General features: G+C 41.3%; 1 protein-coding gene across 4 annotated transcripts in view; it reads right to left on the bottom strand.

The window, feature by feature from the left end:
- The window catches only part of hivep2a (HIVEP zinc finger 2a), a 121,426-nt gene that overhangs the window by 82,913 nt on the left and 16,263 nt on the right, over positions 1-22,250 (bottom strand). For 3 of the 4 annotated variants that reach the window (XR_010096321.1, XM_063494579.1, XM_063494580.1), the window contains one exon: positions 9,345-9,464. The exons of the other annotated variant lie outside the window; for it this stretch is intronic. The gene's annotated coding sequence lies outside the window, so the exon portion shown is untranslated. The remainder of the gene's footprint in view (positions 1-9,344; positions 9,465-22,250) is intronic. 4 annotated transcript variants of the gene reach the window in all.

Raw genomic sequence — 22,250 nt, 5'->3', positions numbered from 1 at the left:
CCACAATCCTGCCAGATTAGTTCATCTCAGTGTCAGCCCTCATGCGCTGGTAGCTTAGCTCATGCCCTTCTACGTATCTGATTGGCTTATACAGAGTACTGCCTTCAGTTGTTGTGCCCCTGCAAGCCACTTTTCAACCCACCTCCTCTTATTGCTTTTCATTTCCTCCGTGTCTGACTAAGTCACTGTCATGCCCGTTGTCCCTGATGCCTCCTCTGGAATGTGTGGAGGACACGCTGCTGCTTTCTCTGCCCATCGTTCCATGTTTGCACCCGACAAGGTGAGCAGGCCCAAAAACAGGGCCGTACTACTACAACTACTGTTATGCAGACTACTTTAACAGTTTCACTACAAATATAATGCATTTGCTATCTCACATTTATGAATTCCAATATTCCAATAAAGTTGCGCTCAGGGCGCTCTCTCGCTCGTATAGATTGCTGCTGTTTCATGCCGTTTTCACACTTCCAATGAAGAATCAATGGCTACACGTCTTTTTCAGTGAAGCAACTTGTCGATGAATGATGGGCATGACGCACTACAAATGGAATGTGAGCAGACCAATGATGCATTAAGTGACTTGTAGCTGGCAGTGTAGCTTCTGATGGCTGTTTTTTTTTTTCAACTTTGTGGCTCGTACGTGGATTACTCCATCCATCCATCCATCCATCCATCCATCCATCCATCCATCCATCCATCATCCTCTGCTTATCCAATTCAGTTTTACTGGGTGAACTGAGAGGTGCGATAAACCCTGGACAGGCCACCAATTTGTCACAGGGCTAACACATAGAGATGAACAACCAATCACTCACATTCACACTTATGACCAATGTAACACACTTGACTTTGGATTATGGAAGCAAGGAGAGAACCCAGGGTTGGTGGATTTGGACCTTAACAGTTACAGAGATTACTGTTGCATCATTTCTGTAATTTTGTACTGGACATTGTGTGTGGTTGTGCCTTCTGGCTTTTGGAAGAATTAAAGGTGTCTAATATCCAATCATTCGCTTTTGCACAAACACTTCTTTTGGCTAATGTCTAAAAAGGTCAGGGCTGCAGTGCAAACAGCTCATAATATGTGTACGCAGTGCAAATTACTCACTTGGATCATTTACCACGCCATCAGCTGTCTACTGTACGCACGCCCTCACCTCCTTCTCCACTTTCCACAGCTTTAAACATCGACCAAAACAAAAGATATCCTGAAGCAGCATTTAACACACATTAATGTGCACAGACACGCACACACACAAATACCGGCATGCAAACAATTAAGACTGCCTGCAAGTGCCCACATGCGGAGTACACACACACACACATACATACGTGTATAGACAACAAAGAGCAGCCAGCATCTTAGGAAGTAGAGCAGAGAAAATGCAGGGCTGTTCTTTCCACAGCAGAGCTTCCCCACAGCAAAGCACCATGGGAAATATGGCATGGTCACAACAACAGGGTGCTTCCCTTCCCGACACTCGGGAGACCCGCATGAGCGAGCGTCTTCTCCATACTTTCTACCTTTAATTTGGATTCTTAAATGTTGCATTTGACATGTTTTTTCCACAAAGATTTTCAATATTTGATAAATTATCAATATTGTTTTTCACTTTGATTTTGTTAATAATATTTTCTTCTATAAAAATGCCACGCAGATAAAACCTCTCTCAGCTCAGCACAGAGGAAGAGGGAGCGAGAGAGGCACCACTTTAGCCTCTAAGCCATGGGGGACCCAGTAGAGTGTTATGCAACTCAGCCATGCCAACACACACACACACACACACACACACACACACACACACACACACACACACACACACACACACACACACACACAGGCCAGCTGTCCCTGATTCCAGCAGTGAAAACTATCTCTATGTCTATTTGTCTATCTCTGCTTCCCTGTCTTTCCATCCCTTCCTCTCACTATCTCTCCATCCATCTCTCTCTGTCAATTTGTCAATCCCTTCTCTAGTACACTGCCAAAAGTAGGTGGACACCCCTTTCAAGCTTGGATCAAGTCTCTTAGTTTAGTAAACCTCAATGCCACGGCATACAGAGGTATTTTAGACTATTTGATTTGGTTGGTTGGATGTTTTTTCTCCTGCCCTGCCATAACATCAAAATTCCTGCAGCCAGGATAAAAAACCCCAAAAGGTGACGTCACAGTTCCTATGTCCATCTGTCATATACAGTCTATTTTCTTGACTGGAAAGCACTTTAGGCTAATTCCCGTTGTGATTTAACTTGATATAGGATTAACATTTGTGTGTCCGCATACTTTTGGCCCCGAATCCCTTTGTCTAACCTTTCCGTCTCCCTTCAGTACTTCTCTCATCTCTTTAGTCCCATTTCTTCCATCACTTCACACGGTCTCTCTTTCTCTCTCTCACCATGTCGGTCTACAGAGTTTCATGTTGCCTGTGGCACCTGTCGCCCCGTGGGGGTGACACAATGTGCGCACACTCACACAGACACACACACACGGGGTTCGACTTACTCGAAAAGGTGGTATTCATTATTAGAAGTCTTGCAGTGTGTATAGGGAGCTTCCCAAGCATAACAAGGGCAACACACACACACACACACACACACACACACACACACACACACACACACACACACACACACACATACAGACAGACAAGTACCCATTGCCAGCAACCTTCCCAGCAGGGCAAATGAAGACTAAGCACAACCCTTCGAGTTCACCCTCATTAAAGAGACTGTTGCCTGCGTCTCAAACACACACACACACACACAGCAGTGGCCGGCTGCACAGGTACAGCGGACAAAAGCGACTGACGTCAGCTCTTAAAGGTTACCATAAACCTCCCTTGGTGAAAAACACAGCAGATCCAGCCCGATTCCAAAAAAACACAGTATTTACCCCAAACTTCTGTTCATTAAAGCCAAACCTCAAAACACAAAGGTTATCCCTGACTTTAATTACAGTAAATCAACACAAAACTCAAATCACCCCACATACCCGCATTTCAGAGGTCACACCTGTGACGCAGTGCCTTGATGGAAACAGTATGACAGATATAAAGATGAAAAGGAAGACTTCACCACTACGCAAGCAAATTTTTCCTTACAATGCAGTCAACAACCAGTTGTTGGAGAATAGTAAATCTGGTAAAACTACTTGATTTTCAGATAAAAGGCCAGACCTTTCTTTAGCTCTTACATTAGTTTCTGTAGCTCTAAAAAAATGCCTGTCTTCTTAGAAAGAACATGGTTTAATGTTCCCATCTAACAATAAACGTGATAGCTGAACTTCTTAACAGTTCTGCTGGCATTTAACATAATTTCCAACAAGCTCTCACCATTGCTATGTTTTCAGAGTCTCATGGGAGCTGTATGTGGTTTATACAGTTATTCTTTAGGTAACAATTCAGGCTCTTGAGAACATGTCTAATTGTATTCATTATTGTGAGAGTAATCGCTCAGTTATCTGCGTCACTATGTAGAATAGATAGGTAAGCAATACGATTTTTAATAAGGAAAACTGGTCCCAGTGGTGAGCAAAGGAGGGACTGCATTCACAGAAATGCAATTTGGAAACCAGCAGCCATCATGTGATAGAGATTTAGCTTCAGATTGAACAGAAAATCTTGCTCTGGCTACAAAAAATAACCATTGCTCCAACTCACTAATAGGTCCCCAAATTGTAATAATAATGACATGTAAATCTGGACCATAAATCTGGTAACTGTAATAATCCAGGATTGGATAAAGTCTGCCCAGAATTATGTGTGAAGGTGCCAGTATAGTGTGCAGTATAGCATAGTATATGAGGGGATCACCGATATGCTGAAAGGCTACTGCGACGGCCTGGGTTTAAGTTTCCCCCGGGCCATTCCTGCTAGTAACTTTTGTGTGTTTTTGACATATTTTGATAATGTGAATTGTAATTACACAAAAAAAAATCTACAATATGATTTAAGATTTTAAATCACCTTTTCAGGATGGTTTAGCGTGGAAAAGTCTGGGAACTTTAGTTCAATGAACCAGAGTTTGCCCACTTGCAGAATAGCTTCCTGAATTGCAAATATGGTTTCTCACAAATGACCCCGAGTTAGCCTAAATGCTATTGGTATGAGTCCCTTAACACACAGACAACCTGGCTTTCACAAACAGGTCAAAGGAGGCTAACATCTGAAACCTCTTTTTAAAATGCATCCAGAATATTCTGCACAATTTTAGCTGAACCTTAGTGACAGCCATCTGTCTGTCTGTTTGTATTTCTGTCTGTTCAGCTATTTGTCTCTCTGCATGTCATCCGGCCCAGGCTTGCCCCACGATGCTAAAATTATTCGGGCTGTCCCCGTGGACGCTCCAGATATGTGCTTGTTTCACAGAAGCCTCTTTGAGACATCAGGGGTATCCAGTTTAGTGTTACACAAGTAAACCATGCCAAAGCACACACATGCACAGTCACATAAAAAGTCTGTGATAAATAGCAGTATGACAGGACCAGGAGGGCAGAGCTGTCCATCACGGCTGACTGAGTCAGAATAACTGACAGGCTTCAATACGCAGGTCACTTTCACATGGAAAGACAAAAAAAATCAGACCGCATGTGGCAGTTGGGGTCTTAAGAGGAATGTAATCAAGGTTTTAAATAAGGAGTCTTTCCAAGACAAGATGAATTTTCAAATTAGTTCCCCAATTCTTAGTTAATTTCAGTCCAATTTGAGTAAAGTCTTTTTCTGCATCGTGCCAATTCCCCGATGCCTTTTATAGCATTGATAAAACAGCTCTTGTTCTTTTTCCAGATGAGTTTCATCTGTGTGTGTTTACCCATGAGTTTCATTGTGTACCTGTGAGTTGTCATGAAAATGTGGGGGGAACATTTTGTAATGAGATCCTGTGAGATGGGACACACTTATCAGCAACAGTCCAAGCTAAAGAAGTGAAATGTTCAGCTTGTTTATTTAGAGCCACACCACCTTCTGACTTCCTGCATCACAAAACAAAAAAAAAAGCAAAAATGCATAGTAATCAAAAACAACCAAAGGTAATGCTACCATGAAACCATTAAGCTTGAATAAGGTAAATTTCTAGCTCAGTTACTGGCATAGGAAGTGCTTTTCAGATTTAAATGACCCAATTTGGCTGCATTTTGGATCAATTGTTGTTAAATAATGAAACAGTATATGTCATGTGCTTTAATTCATTTGAGGTTATATTTGATAGATCTGCTAAGGACCAAATTATCTTTATTATGTCCTGATATGGACAACCTTTGATTTTAAATAGGGTGTACTTTCTTTTTACTATGATTGAACAATTAATATGATGTTTTTAATGTGTCTGCAGTATAAAGAATTGTGTTGTGGTCACTGTGATAAAGACACGTAACAGTGGACTAAAAAAACTTCCATTAAAAGCAAGTATTGAAAAGTCTTATGTGTGTATTATAAGTTAAGTGGAGAAGATTCAGTTTGATACCTTCTAAAACATGAAAGTTATGGCACTTTCAGCTTAGAGGGTATTTCAATTTTTTACACTTCTACAGATTCAAATGGATCTACTGAGAAGTAGTTCGTTAAGAAACTCTTACCTTCTCTTCCCCTGTGCTGACAAGAGGAGAAGCTGCCAGGCTGACTCTGTGTGTGCTTGTGTCAGTCAGTCAGCCAGTGGTTCGTTAACTAATTAGTGAGCTCGTTTATCTCATTAGGCTCTGATTGATCTGCCAGCTGATGGACTGGCAACTGAGCACCCCTGTGTGTGTCTGTTGTACGTCAGACGGAGCGTGCTAATCGATATTAACAACACTGGGAAGAGTTTAATTGTTACGCAACCTCATTATCTGGCAGCGACTGCACAGAGGGGGGGAGGAAGGATTCCTGTGTTACACCAATGTCAGCAGAAGGGCAGACTTCCTGTTACTGGCAGGAAATTAGCTCAGGTAGCACGACTAGCTGGCTGCCGGATGATATCTGAATGCCAGGATGCACACCAACACACATTTACATGGGCAGTTGGTGTTAGTGTGTTCCACTGGAAGAGTGGAGGCAATGTGTAGGACTTTTGCTTAGTATAAATCATTTAAAGAACAAGCTAGTCACCATGAAACTTTATCAAACAAAAACTGAACATCCTTTGAATCTCACTCCTCAAAAGTGGGTCCTTACCGTACAATATAGAGCACCCACAGGCAACTATTGTTGCTTTTTGGTGCTATATATTAAAAAAAAGAATTAAACTGGATTTAATGTAATTGAATTATTGATGAGTAATCCCAGTCCCATGAAAATGAAAATAAAAAAGTAAATAGTTTCTCATGTACTTCAGTATCCCCGATTGCCAAAACCTGGGAGAACAAGGGCATCAAAGGGTTAACTTTCATATTGTTGTTACATTTGTAGCTAAAACAATACGTCTCACGTCATTTTCACTTTACTATTACTCCTTTTTTTATACCTTTTACACTTTCAAATGTGCGCTCAACAACAAAGCGATTTTCTTTTCTGTCTTTGTGACTTCCTTTGTACCCTTTCCGTCATGTATGTCGATTCTCCTAACACAACATTCATTTCTGTCTCAGTTTTTTCTGAATTTATTTTTGGCTTTTGCCTTTTTTAAATAGCAACAATTATAGAGAAGACAGGAAGGTGGGGAGAGAGAGTGGGAGGCTGACATCCAGGAAAGGGTTCAGCCTACGGGTCCTGCGCTACACCAAGTGAGCTATGTGGCACCTGGTTGTCTCAGAATTTGATAGATTTTCTTTGTGTAGAGATTAGATGTTATGAACGAGTTTGTTTTTCCATTTTAGCTGCTTCTGTTTGCCAGCCTCACTATGACTTACTTCCTCCCAGAAGTTAAAGAATGGAAACAAACAAATAAATGTGCAGCATAGCCAGCTGACGAGTCACTGGCTACTTCCCGACAAATACAAAATTAAAACAAGTTGTTTACCACCAAAGTACAGATTCTGGCAACCCGGAAAACTTAAAGCATGTCAGTTTTTATGTTGTTGTTTTTCCTATAAGAGGGAATGCCGCACATTCCCACCTGGGAGCTGCCAGTATAACCACAGCTTTGCTCAACTAGGAGCTCTAGCGGGGCAGGCTTTTGACCTTAGAGTGTAAAGCTTGATTGGCTGCTGCTGCTGCTGGTCTTTACAGAACTGAAAATAGAGTCAAATGAAATAGCTAAGTGTGGCCTGATCTATGGTATGTTAGCAGCAGTGCTGGGATCTTAATAAATCAGTCTGCACCACATTTCCTGTTTAACGCCATTTCTTAAGTCTGTACATGTCAACCACAGTTTACGTATTCACTACTTCCAAGAAAAATAAACCTACAACATTGGTTTTACGCTGATGCAATGTAGAGGAAAAGCAGTCATACTTTCATGCGTTTGTCAACTTGACAGTTATTACAATGCTGCAGTCACAGAAAAAAAAGTAGAGCTCTACACGAATATTACAGGCAAAAAAAGAAAATCAAAAGCCCTGAAAGTGAACTTACACCCATCCACCGAATCAATAATCATTAGTGACTTTCTTTCTTTTGCATTCTGTTTATTTTGTAGCCTTTTTTAGCTTGCTCGTGTGAACTCTGCTCCAAAGCCTTAAAATTCCCACAAGACTTGAAGGCAGCATGAGGCAAGCGAGTTCATGCTTTTGAGGAAACAAATAAAAATGTGGTGAAAGGGGCAGTTTTAACATCAGATTCCGTTTAATTGTCACAGACAGTAAACCTCAGTTCTGAACTGCATTATGGGAAAAGTAGGGCATTGCAGGACAAAATAAAAGGCCAGATATCTCGGACCCTTCTAGATTAAATTATGGCAGTTCCTTTCTTGATCTGTCCCTCATGAATCAGTCAAGCTTTAGTTTTCAAGTTTTCCTTTCATGAGGTTAATCTGAACAATATTCTTGAGCAACCGTTCAAGACAAATCTTTGGTAGTAAAGCACCTGAAGCAGTACAAGTCAGCAAAAAAGCTGACCTTGTTTGACAGCGACAACTAATGAACTGTCTGCAGTCCTTCCCTCCGTTATTTTCTGTATCCTGAGTGTGCAGCCAGCAGGGGCATTCCTGATGAAGTGCATCGATGAGGTGAACCCAGGTAGAAAGCCATTAACCTTCATTGATCCTCTTATTCTACTTAGATCAGTGGCAGAGGAGGAAATGGAGAAGAGAGAGAAGTACACGAGTCACAGGACCAGCTTTCAAACTCTACTCTGGTAAGATGACACTGATAAAAAAAAATATATAAGCAGCTCAGTATCAAAACAGTCCTTTCATACTGAGCTGTAATATACTTTGGAGATTCACACACACACACACACACACACACACAGACTGACACACACACTCTTTTAGTTGTGACTGCCCGTTCACCTTTAGCTTTCCCTCTGACGTAACAACTCAGGGAGGGCAAGGGGAGGCCACATTGCAAAAATCTGGCTTACCTTACGTACACACCCACTCACACATACACAGACACACAAAGACACACGCTCACAGCTTTCTGCATTGCCATTGCACCATTCAGCATCAAATATGCATCAAATTATATAAGACAGCCTCTTATGTAACAGACTCTATCCCCTTCTCTACCCCAGCATGTGTGTGTGTGTGTGTCTGTGTGTGTTTTCACGCTGAGGTCTATGGCTAATGAAGCCATCTTTGCAGGGGCAAAACACAGAAACGGAGGGCAGAAAGGAGGAGGAGGAGGAGGAGAGCAGAGCTAAATATAACTCTTCTGGCCCTGAGCAGCATCTGAGAAACAGGAAGAAAGGAGCGGAGGGAAGATGTAGAGACGAAAAATGATCGCAGTGGAGATAAGAGACGAGAAAAGACAAATTCTACATAAAGTTGAAGATTTAAAGATACAGAACAAAATAACTGTTTTCCAACAATCTTCCAATATTTTTCCATATTTTGTCATATACGTGCACCTGACTGCTTTCCAGTAATTTCCCAACCTACTGTTCTAGACCCAACCTGCTTCTCTAAACAAAACTCTGTCCAAACAAAGTCTATTCTTTCGTTGTGACCACATGCCATCAGAGGGGGTTATTTTGTACGTTTCCACTTGCCCTCAAGTGCAGGTCAGGACAAACCTGGAGACTCACTCAAAGTGGACAAACTACACGTAAACACTTGGTTGTTTTTGACTCTCGGGCAAGAGCAGGAACCGTGGAGTCATGAGACAAAACACAACTTAGGTGTTGTTGATATGCCCAAAGTCAACAGGGCAGGTGGGAAACCTTCAGTTTCTCTAGAATTCTTCAGCTCAGATCATCAAGCAGCCTTCCTTTCATCACATACTCACACTGCCTAAGAAAAGCATCACCACACACACAGACAGAAACACTTACAGAATCGCAGTCTCCCGCCACATACTGTAGCAGCCTCTCTGCCCGCCGCTGGAATCCACAGCTCTGACATTTCTGCCCGCCACAAGCCCAACTGAAAACCTTTAACGGCCTGAGGTCGGCCTGAGAGAGAGATGGAGATAAATTACAGTGTTTGGTTTGGTGAGGAGGCCAGAAACAGTGACTGGGAGTGTGACTGGGTTCATGAGCAGCAACCTCGTCCCTGTATGTGCCTTTATATGTACATGTTCATGTGCAAATGCGTGTCAGGGTGTATGCATGTATTTATGTAGAAATACATGATGTGTTGATTTTATTTAATGTGCATGTTTTTTTCAGTTATTTCCCTAAATCCTCCACAAATAATGCAGCCAAATAAAGACACACTCACAGGCAACTATGTTAGGTACATAGGCTCCCCCATTTGTTAACGTAAGTGTCTATAACCTGCCAATAAAATGGCAGCAGCTCAATACCTTTGGGCATGTAGACACGGTCAAGTAGAACTGCAGAAGTCCAAACCGAGCATGGGAATGAGGAAGAAACGGTGACTTAAGTGACTTTGGAAGTGGAATGGCTGTTGGTAGCAGACCTGCTGGTCTGAGTATTTTACAAACTGCTGAACTACTCGATTTCCCTGCAGAACCTTCTCTAGTGTTCACAGAGAACGTCCCGAAAAAGTGAAAATAATCAGTGAGCTGCTTCGTGCTGATAGGAAGGCAAATCAATTTCTGCCACAATATTCGGATGGTAGGGTCAGAATTTGGTGTAAACAACATGAAAGCATCGATCCATCCTGTATTGTATCAACAAATCAGAGTGGTGGTGGCGGTGGTGTAATGATGTGGAGAATATTTGGTTTGAATATAGTTGGGTGTCCTTTAAATGCCACAGCCTGAGTATTGTTCCCGACCATATCCGTCCATTTATAGCCACATCGTACCCGTCTTCTGATGCCACAAAGCTCAAATCATCTCAAACTGGTTTTTGAACATGAGAATGAGCTCGCTGGACTCAAACAGCCTCCGCAGTAACTAGATCTCAATCCAATAGAGCAACTTTGGGATGAGATGGAACGGGAAATTGGCGTCATGGACACAGACGACAAATCTGTGATGATATCATTTTGGACCAAATCCTTATTAAGTCACAAAGCATTAAGGTGGATCTGACGGCAAAAGGGGGTTCAACCAGGTGAGTATAGTAGTAGTAATGTGAATTTACATTATGGCACCTTCCCACATTAGTACATGACATCGTTTCCTTGTCTTGTGCTGCTAATTAACATGTTCTAAGTGAGCACCAACCACACAAAAATGTACTGTGTATTGTGAATGTGGGCCTCCATTTAAATTAGATTCACTATTCTAGGATTTCAGATTATACTATTAGTCTTAGTTAATTATTCATAGCTTTGTGTTGTTTTTCCTCAACAGACTACCTCACTGTTGTTTGTCCAGCATTCTGTTTAAGGCTCTAGAGTTACAGGATCAGCAGGATGTGCTGGTATCCATGACTTAAATGTTCACTCTTTGGTGAAGTTTATTCACATTTACTGCATTCTTTCATTTTTGATTTTAAGTGTGTCGCACTTTCTTGTTCTTACTTACATTTTTAACTAACCTAACCAGGAGAAATATTAAGATATCAAACTGACTTAATGGTCCTAAATGCAGATAAATCACTTCTTCGTCTTCACTGAATTAAAAATTGACACAGCTTAGCTTATACTTATATATTCACAAATGTGAAACACCTTAAAATATCCCCTAACTCTAATACTTCCCCATAATGTGCTTTACGTTCATGCCAACAATCACACTTTCTGTAGGAACGTCACCATATTTACATTTTTTTGAAAAACAGGACTTATCTGAACATATTTGCATAGATATTTCTGGCCCTCAGTTGAATGTCTCTGTGTTTAATATCCAGTGGGAATTAAAGAGATGAAGGACAAATTTTACTGATGACACTAAGGTAGTCCAACGCGAAATCGCACGCATGCACACACAAGACGCCTGACAGCTGCTTCTGATCATCCTATGTAGTTTAAGTTCAGAGAGAGGTCTAATATCACCCAGCTGTCAGACAAATCCTGTCACTGACACCGTTTGTGCGTCTGAGTGTGGAAAACACATTAGGCACAGATACGTTCAAAACTAACAGTGGAGATATCTGAGCGTCTTTTAATTTCGCCTCGTGCCTCGTCACTTGAAAGCCTAAAACTGAAAAGAGAGCCTGGAGAGAGACCTTACCACTGACAGCCGAAAAGAAAAAGGAGGATCTGTTTTGGATTTTTGGGTTTCTGTCGGTGCATTAGGATGAAAGAGGAGCCGAGGGAAAAGAGGAAAAGAAAGGACAAGGGAGGAAAAGTTAGTCAGAGAATGAGGGAAAACAAGAGGAGAAGCGAGGGAAAAGAGAGCAGATTAAAGGGAAAGGAGCTGGAAGGAAGAAGTTGAAAAGAGAGAAGGAAGGGGGGAAACAGGAGATGGGGGGAGAAAAGGAGAAATAAATAGAGGAGGAGGAAAGGAGGAAGAAAAGAGAGAGGAGCACATCACAGGGGAGACAAACAGGAGACCAACGAGTTGAGACAGGACAAGAACAGAGGAGAGGAGATGAGAAGAGAGTGGGGAGGAGAGGAGAGGGAGGAGAGGAAAGGGTGATGAAAGGGAGGAGAGGACTGCATCCAGAGACAGATAGACAGAGCTTTGAAGAGGCGGAGGAGGAGGCGGCAGAGGAGGAGGGGGGATAGACTGGGATCAGAGTGAGTGATGGATGAAACAGAAGGCAAAAGGACTGAGTGGTTGAAAGAAGGGAGACGCCTGGATGGAGGGATGGACGGGTTGTGGAAAAACAGTGAGCGAACCACTCAGAGTGATAAAAGGAGAAAAGGAGCTGGACAACAAGAGGGGAGAAGCTGAAATGTGAAGGGAGAGAGAAAAGAAGAAGTTCTGTTTTTTCAAGAAGTCTGACGCGTTTTAGTTACATTTTCTGTAAAAATCTGCACAAAACTTTAGTCGGAAAAGGGAAATTTGCAGTACCGGAGGATCATTTATAAAGGCAGGCGGACAAAAACACAGTCTGGGAGTTTGTGGTAAAGTGGAGGGCTCTGTACTGCATTGGCGGTAATAGGATGTGACAATTTTGCATAAACATATGCAAAATATTCAGACTTTTTTTAGAACTTAAACCTTAGTGAGGAAAAGTTAGACACAGACCATGTGGATTTATCGTCAAACAGTAATGAGTAGCGTGCACACTAGAGGGAACATTTAAATTTAGCTGTCGTGCCATGTCCATCTATCCATCCATTCCCATAACCGCTTATCTAACTTAAGGCGACCGACAGGGTGGATTTCTCCCAGCTGGACAGGTCACGAGTCCAACACTGGGCTCAGCAGCCCGTTCTCACTCCCGAGGCGTAACATCCCGACGTTTTGTCACGTCCTGCGGCGTTCCTGAGGAACGCGAAAGGTGACCTTCCACGTTGTTATGGTACGCGGCGGTTTCCAGCCCTGTACTGCAGCCCTAAACTTAACCTTATCACTAAGCCTAACCATAACCTTATGCCTAACCTTAACCATAACCTTATGCCTAACCATAACCTTATTCCTAACCTTAACCATAACCGTATCCCTACGCCTAAACCTAACCTTATCCCTAAACCTAACCATAACCGTATACCTAAGCCTAAACCTAACCTTATCGCTAAACCTAACCATAACCTTATTCCTAACCTTAACCAGCACTTTAATGAGGTGAAATAGTGTTTTCTAAAGCGATTTTAAGGGAAAAAGCGAAGATGTGTAGATTGAGTCCAAACGGTTCTCATGTGTCCGCAGTTTTCCGATGTCGTGACGTAGGAACGCCTTGGGTGCCCGAAAACGTAATATGTTGACGATTTGTCACCTAGCGTAAAATGTTACGATTTGGGAGTGAGAACGGGTTGGGCTCAGACAATGCCCGGTTTCAACACAGGGTCTGCTTTGGCATGATAAAAAAAAATGTCGCACTTTGCTCTGAAATGAAACACAGCTGTCGTCAGAAATGCATCTGAGAAAGTCATCGCCATACATGTGAGAAAGAGTTAATCAGTTATTCCTGAGCATCATGGCAACAAACTCCACCTGTTTACTGACAACATTTTACTCTAATGCTGATGCTGTGGTGTGTTCAGGGTAAAGAGAGAGTGAGGGTGGAGAGTGCTGGGAGAGCAGCTGACATGGAGGTGAGTAACACATAAGAGCAAATATTGATAGTTAAAGGGGTAAAACAGCAATATATTACAAAACACTATTAGAAATTATTGTCTTACACAATATTTTGGAATTGGATTTCATATTTTGACTTATTACTGCACTCAGACCCACTGCAGTCTGATTAGTAAGATGTGTGTAAGTCACTAAATTCCATCTTTTATTATCTCAATAATCTACTGATTGTCTAAAACATAGCAACACACAGGAAGTGCTAGCTAGACTTGAGAAAATCTCCGCATGGCAGTGTTAACTGTGACATTGTGTTATAAATACTAATACTAATGTCAAAATGTATATATCTATTGACACATGGGTCTAGAATCTATTAACATGTGTGGCTATTCTTCATGCACTGTATGCATGTGAATATAATCTGAATAAAGACCAATTAACACTTTTGCCTCCACAGTAACTCATGATTTACTAATCAGTCAAGACCTTGCATTATGTCAAACACTGATTGCTGGAATATTTCATCTTTAGTGGGGATAGTGTTAAAGGCCAATACGGATTATCATTTTACACATGTAAAGACATATAGATATCCACATATATCTTTCATTTGTACATGGAGATGATAAATAAATCCACCAGGATTAAGCTGTTTTCTTAACTCAGTAGTTTCTGTCATATTTCAGGCCTGTTCATAGAACAAAATGATTAGCTTTGGATCTGATTTTAATGAGGGTGGTCTCTCCCTATGCAGCTACTCTCAAAAAAGCCAGAAATGATTTTGAAGGTTGTCAAACTACGTCTTTATTGATATATACCTAGTTTGTCATTAAGGGTAGAGGGGAGGTCGTCAGATGTTGTTTTCATGGGGGAAGATAAAGAAGGTAGTCGGAAATGCACAAAAGAAATTAACAGTATTAAACAGGCCAATCTCAATAGTAGGTTCAGTGTGTTACATTTCTAGGGAAGCAGACGTCAGGTTTCAGTGTATGATTTCAGAGAGGTTTGTGGTTATGACTTAGCTACGGTGTAACTTTCCTGCTGAATCATAAATCCCCTGTAAGCAGGCCATGTGTGGTAGCTCTGCTACTATTAGTGTGAATGTGCATGCAAATGCATTTTTGTTAACATTATATCTAGCCTGTTTAGTCTTTGCAAATAAATAGCCATGCTACATTTAAACTTGGTACCAGGAATATTGATAATATTCTATGGCACTGCAGGAAACCACAGTAACTGTTGCTATAAACTGCTGCTCAACTTTAGTCCTCTATGAGTGACTTTTGGGGATTGTTGGATAGTCTTTATATAACATCCAGAGAAAGTTTGAATTTTTTAAATGCCTGAAGACTAATGTTCTTGATTTTAGTTTTACAATGATGGAAGTTTATCCCATGAAGGTTTGAAAGGGTTTTAAGAGATAAAAAAAAAGGGGTAGTTTTTTTGTGAACCTGAAGAGGAAGTTTTAATCTGTTTACTGGAATTAAATTGTGAAGAAAGAACTTATTTGAGCCTCTTCTTGGTTTGTTTTTTCTCTTTGTTAGTACTTCAAATGGTGCCTTGCGCGCAGGCATTTTAAGATGTGAAAAACGGACACTTGTTTTACCAAGACTTAACCAGTAATTATACATAGAAACATACATATCTCCATAGTTAAACACTTATGTCTGCTTTGAAGACATCAAAAACATTCAGCTGGAGCATATTTTCAGGTCGTGCCAGATTTACTTCGTCTTTGAAGCACTAATTCTTAGCCTGCCAGAGAGCTAACCATCGTTAGCATGTGCTAATCCCCTATCGCTTGACGTGCGAGAGGTGCGAGAGGTGCTAGCCAGCTGTGCTAGCTTTTAAGCTTTAATACTCTGAGAGTGAGTGAGTGAGCTAGCGTTGAGCTAATCGGTCTTAATGCCATGCATATGGAGATGGCTAGCTACTATAGCAGCAGCTAATCCTAGCGGCTACAGGAACAACCTCAATCCCTTCACTTTTACAGAATATGTCAATTTTAGCAACTGCGGCATAAGATTAAGATTAAAGCAGGGGAATAAAAAATAGTGCAAAGGAAAGACAAGAGATAGTAGGAGAGAAGATTGGGCATGTTATTTTGAAAGCATGCACTTGCTCATGTTCATTTCTAAGGTTAATTTATAATAATTATGCCTGAACAAAAATAAATATAATTTTATACAAAGGAAGCTTAAAGACAAAAGATGGAGATGCAAAAGAAATAAGGACTCAAAAGGAAAACAAATGAGGAAGTGAGAGAGACGACCTATTCTGAGCTTTTCTCTAATCTTTCTGGGTTAAAGAGCAGCTAAATTACCAGTTTGAGACAAACACCAGAGGGTCTTTAGTGTGCCGAGTTACAGTGTGAGGACAGGAAATGATGTCATGCTGGTGTGGGCACAGAAGTATCTCAGTAGCTCTTATCTTTAAGTGCATGTGTGCGCCTCTACAAGTGCTTCACACTGAAGCACCTGCTGCTCGCTTTCTCTCCCTCAGTCTCCGAAATCACAGCCTTCAGACGGACCCCTCCTCCTCCTCCTCTTCCATTTCCTCCCGCTCCTCCTCCTTCCGTCCGTCACATGTTATAAGCCGGAGAGGCAGTGCACTGACATGGGCCACAATCTCTCTATTGCTCTCTGTGTTTCAGGCAGGAAGCCACCAAGTGGCACAGCAGAGGCGAGCCACCTGTTCCTCCCTGGCAGAGGAGATCATGGAGGGATGAAAAGATGAAGGGAGGGGGGAGAGAAGCAAAGAGGAAGAGCAGAGGGATGGAGGAAAGGGGTGCAAGAGCAGAGGAAGATGGAAGGGAGGAGTAACAAATGTGGGAATTGCAGATCATTATAAACAATTTAGAACACAGGAGCAAAAAAGGAAAAAAAGAAACCAGGCAGAGAGGTAAAGAAAGGCAAAGGTAGAGAAAATGCTAAGAAGATAGAAGGGCAGCATAGTGAGGAACTGAAGGAGAAGGGATGAGGCGAAAGGGGAAACTGAGGACAGAGCAAGGGAAAGATGGAGCCATCAGGATAAGAGAAACTGGATGGATAGTAGGAGAAAAAGAAATTGGCTGAAGGTAAGAAAGCAGAGAGATTGATGGTAAGGCAAAGGGATGAAAGGAGTTAAAAGGGAAAATGAAAGATTACTAAAAATCAACTGGAAGCAGAGACGGAGCGAAAGGATGTTGGAAGTGACAGGAGGCAACTCGAGGTGGAGAAAGCAGGGGACGCCTAATTACAATCCCTCCTCCCTCTCTCTTGACCTTGTCTTCTCTCCATTCATCACTCCAGCTCTTCCTCCCACAAACATCCTGTTATTTTTCTGAACACCTCTTGAGCAGAGCAGTCGCCACGTCACTCTGCAGGCCACGAGTGATGCTCCGACTCGATGGCAAAAGAAAAGGAATCGTCCCTGACAGGGTTTAAACTGCACTCTGAAGGTCACCTTTGTGAATGAACAAATGACTTGTGTTGTGTTTACAGGAAGTTTAAAGATGCTTTCAGATTATAAACATGGCCATATGTATTAGCACATATTCATAACACGATTTGATTGGTTAGCGGCAGCACGGGTGCGATAAAGCAGAACTTTTTTCAATTCTTCAGCGCGTACAAAGTGGAGCAGCAGGCATCATCCCATTCAAAGGATGAGTGGCAAGAAGGCGAAAGCCTGAAACCAGTATCTCTGAATAAATGTGAAGAAAAATGCAAAACCTGTGCAGTGCTGGCAACCGCCTGTCCAAACTGGCAACGGAGGTGAAGTGAAGACTGAAAGAAGGTGAAATAGTGTAAAACCACATGGATAGATTAATATATGCAGATATGCATGAACTAAATTTGATGGGTATAGTTTCTCTTTCTCTGACTCACACACTCACACACGCACACACACACACATATATAGAGCATGTACAGGAAATGTGCAGGCTGCAAGCGCAACAAAGCTGTCATTTGCATGAGGAACGATGCGGAAGCGAAACTGAGGCTCTTTATTGTACCGCACTTTACTCAGACACACCACTATTACTCTCCCTGTCTCTATTTTTCTCTCTCTCTCCCTCACACACACACACACACACACACACACACACGCATACACTGCTTTCCATGCCATTTGAATGCACAAACAAAGAGGCCAGTGGACTTCTGGTTACATGGAGGAAATGGGAACCAAACTAACTGCTGTTGTCTCGGCAATATTCATATCCCACTAATGCTATTCAAATTCATCACTCTGTTATCTCACTCATGACCTGCACATACACACACATACACACACGCACATGGATGAATGCACACACACACACACACACACACACACACACATCAGGAGGGCGACCACTCATTCTGACACAGTACACATGATCGTCAGTCTGCCCTCCACAAGTGTGTGCGTGTGTATCAGACTCACTCTCCAATGCGATGCTGTCAAGGGCACAGCTTGCATCCGCTGTACCAAGCTGTGGTCACCATGGTTACAGAACATACACTTCTTCCTCTTCACCTCCTTCTCCGCCTTTTTTTTTACAGTCTTTATGAGAGCACACTATTTTGTCGGAGTGGACGGGTGTGTTTCTCTCACTTCCTCGTCAGCTTTAACCAATGACTCAACAGATGTGAAGCTTTCACTGGTTTGCTGTCCATTACTGGTTTATCTGCTTACTTCCCAACTCACTGTTTACCACGGTGTCTATTTGGTTCTCTGTTTTTTAAATTAAAATTTTCCTTTTATTATTTCACCTCACTTTTGTGGACTTTTTGTAACCTGTTTATGTGGTCTTGTCAGACTAGGTAGCAAAGTGTGGCTAATATTAGCAGCACTGGTATCAGCGACCTTCATTTTTCGCATTTTACCGTCCTCACATCTGTGCAGAAGTTCATTGATTCATTGTACAACATAAAATCTTTACTTTCTGAACTGCTTGTCTGCCACTTTCCACCACAGAGAAATGGAGCAGGTTGCAGCCTTCTGTCAGGCCTGGAGTCCAGGCTAGTGGTAAGTAGTATCATGAAAGGTCAGGAACAAAAGTTTATTTCTGTTGTAGATTAATAAAGCTAGCACGGAATCAACAGCTGTTTAATTTGAAAACTGCTGCTCCAGTTTTGACTACATTACCATCAACTTGTGTCAAGCAAACAATGACCCACTTTTAGTAATATGTGCATAGAAATGTTCTCAACCTGCGCAAAAAATGAATGAGCACATAAAATCACCACCAGATTTATGACATATACATACCAGCCGGTTTTGCTCTTGCCACTGTGTTTATGTTGATATATCGGAGTCATCCTAAATCAACGGGCTTGTGCTCACTGTCTGCAGTCAGCAGGATAAACTCCAACTGAAGAAAATTAAATAATAATGTCTGAGGTGCAAGGGGGAAAGGAGGCAGCTTTCCAAAGTGTTTCCATGGAAGTGATGACCTTTATAAAACTAAAAACTGATGCTCAGGCTAAAAAGCCGGGAATATTGTCTACCCTGAGACTTACACACAGGTTTGTGAATATGCACATGTGAGTATGTTAGTAAATGAGGCCGACTCCCCTTATACCATGTAGGGTCCTCTGTTACTCCCTAAATGAATTTTATTTCCTCATTCATTTGTTTTTATCGTTTTTATCACCAAAAATGTGTATTTGCAGATGCTGGACATTAAAATAGGAAGAAAAAACAAAGAAGGTAGAGACAACATAGATCACACAGCCTAACATACAAAAAAGGCCATGTGTAAAAGCCATATAGCTACAAAATGGACACGCCTGGTGGATATTAAGAGGTTAACTTGTTAATTGCATCAACATTATGCCTCCAAAATCTAAGAAATACTTTATAATTTGTGCTTTGTGCCACTTGCATTCAGTTTCCTTCACAGAAATTTGTGCACACAAGAAAACGGACATGCACGAAGACGCTGTCAGAACAGCTTGTAACTGTCTAGTGCAGCCGTTGACATTTGTCACCTTCGATATCCTCAAAAACCACCTGACACGCACAGGCACACGCAGACATCATATGCATTTTTGAGTGCACCCTGTGCAAGCACTGACGCACATCCTGTGCATGTCTTCTGCTCTGTGTTTGTGTGCATGAGTGCGTAACCTCGTGTGTGCAGAAATGACACAGTATGAAGTTTAAAGGCCCACACGTTTATGCTTTGAGGTGCAGATAGTAATCTCTGCTTTACATGATCTATTTCTGTGCACGGTCCGCCTCAACCACACACACACACACAGAAACAAAGACTCGTGGGTGACAACACATACAGTTATAGAAGAAAGCATGATGTGAGAGCCAGCGGGAGATAGAAGAAGAGAAAGACGGAGGATTTTTGGATTACATAGTTCATCTCATCCTTGATACCAAGCCGCCTGTTTCACAGGAAGAGGAAGTGACACCGCTGACTCTCTCTCTCTCACACAAACACACACACACACACACACACACACACACACACACACACACACACACACACACACACACACACACACACAGTTTCTTCTGCTATCCATCATATTTGCAACCAACACACATTTGAAAAGCAAAGAACGCAAAAGCCCAGTCCCTAATCTTCAGCCTCCAGTACACACTTCTTCCATCCATCATTTTTAGTGTAATCTTCACCGCAGCAGTCACTTCACGAGTCCTCCTTCATGAATTATCCTCCATCTGTTTATAGTCACTGCTGCATCAGTATTTTTCTTCCAGCACAAGCACTATTCTTGCACAGCTCCTTTCCTCTACTACTCTGCTGCTTTGAACTCAAATGCAAAACATTTGTCCTTGGTGATCATTGTCAGGGGATGCTGATGCTTACAACTGTTTTCTGCGTCTTGACCTTTGACTTTCCCATTATTACTGGAAAAGGGGCTTATATCAACTACATTAAAACATTAATGGCCCACAAAAAAAATCTTTTTCTACCTGACTTGCATATTAATTTTAATACAAAGCAGCTGTACAAGGTCAGGAATAAGATCTGCATTCAGTCTTTTGATGCTACAAAGCACATCATCTTGTTTTTTTCACACAGTAGTAGTGCGTTGAGGGAATGAATGCATTGTTCATCTGTGTTTTTCTAGTTTCTTGTACTATATGAGGCCGTGGAGGATGTTTTTTAGAGGGTAAGCCAAGAATATCGCATAAAAAATTATGTCAAGATTTCTATTTGATTAAGAGAAAATCATAAGATTACTCACTCGCTTTAAGAGTTTTAAAAACTCAGCATCATGTTTCTTTGTGATCGTGGCATCAACTAGCAGAAAACTAATGTGTCATGTTCAGCATTGGGAAGTTATGTGTAGTACTTGTACTTTCCCTTTTTTAAAAAACCCCAACATGCTAAGTTTATGCTTCCTACGTCAGTGTCTTACAAGACAGATTAAGAATCTCTTTTGTTAGCATGTTCTGGTTTCACTTCCTGACATAATAAAAGATCATTGACAAGGACAATACAACCTCAAACGGGTTATACAATGCTTACTGATAGGGAATGGTAGATGGATTTTAGGCCTCAGTTAAAGCCTTACACTGAGGTTTGGGGAAGGCGTCGCAGAGGATCAGTGGTGCTTCCCAAGCCAGGCAGATCCCTGTGGTACCAATGACGACAATAAACAGGCACACGGAGCAGGAAGGCGTTTATAGACATACGACTGGAAGAGGGGTTTACGAGATCTTGCTCCTGAATTTTGGATAAATTTTCCCCAATTGAAAAGAAATAAGTAACGTGAACGAACGATCTGACAGTTTCCAATAACACTGAATTACCGGAGACATTAGCATGACGGTTGTTGTCCCACTGCTTCACCTAAACAGCCAGTCATCTGCTTTAGCTGCTGCAGGAAATATATTGCCAGGGGAGCATAATTACTCATTATCATAGTAAACTTATAGAGCACCTCATTTTCCTCTTATTTGGTGTTCACAACACCATCTATTCAGCACAATGGTGGGATAAACCAGAAACACTGACCACGTCGATAAAACCTGAAAATTTAACGACTGTGCTCTTAACCTCGCTGGGCCTTAGTCTGTTTAACTCGTTTCCAGGATGGTTGCTGAGTGGGCAAGACTGCTATTATTATTATCATTATTATTATTATTATTATTATCTTAACAACACGTGTGCTGACTTATTTTTCTTCTTTACTTTGAATTTAGGAGACTCAAAGTGATAATTACTGTCAGCTGAAAACTATTGAAAAATTGTGTAATATTGAGAATTTTTTGGCTTTGCAAATATGACATTTTCAAAATTAAACAAGAAGGATAAAATTAATGCCAAAGTTTTTTTTTCTTGCATTCAAAATTTGTGATTATATTTATTGAGTAGTAATAATTTGTTATAGTAGTAATAATAATTCTGTACAACAATTAATTCTCAAGATCCTTGCAAAATGTTACCGTATTAAACCGTATAAGAAGCCATGCAAAAGACATACGTTACTTTCTTGTGTTTAGTCTTAGAAAAAGTATATTTGTCCTCAACACCTGGCATGAACAATTTTCTGGTACATACATATATATAAATAATATATCTATCTATCTATCTATCTATATACACATATATATATATATATGTATGATGTAAGTTTCTTTTTCTTTTTTTTTTTTTTTACATAAGCCTCATTTGTTTTTTTATTTTTTTTGTATATCAACAGAAAAAGCCACACCTTCTGCCAGCTGATGTCTGTTAATG

This window comes from Pelmatolapia mariae, linkage group LG15 (genome assembly GCF_036321145.2).
Source record: "Pelmatolapia mariae isolate MD_Pm_ZW linkage group LG15, Pm_UMD_F_2, whole genome shotgun sequence".
NCBI classification, from domain to species: domain Eukaryota; kingdom Metazoa; phylum Chordata; class Actinopteri; order Cichliformes; family Cichlidae; genus Pelmatolapia; species Pelmatolapia mariae.
This window is presented reverse-complemented; position numbering and strand designations above follow the sequence as displayed.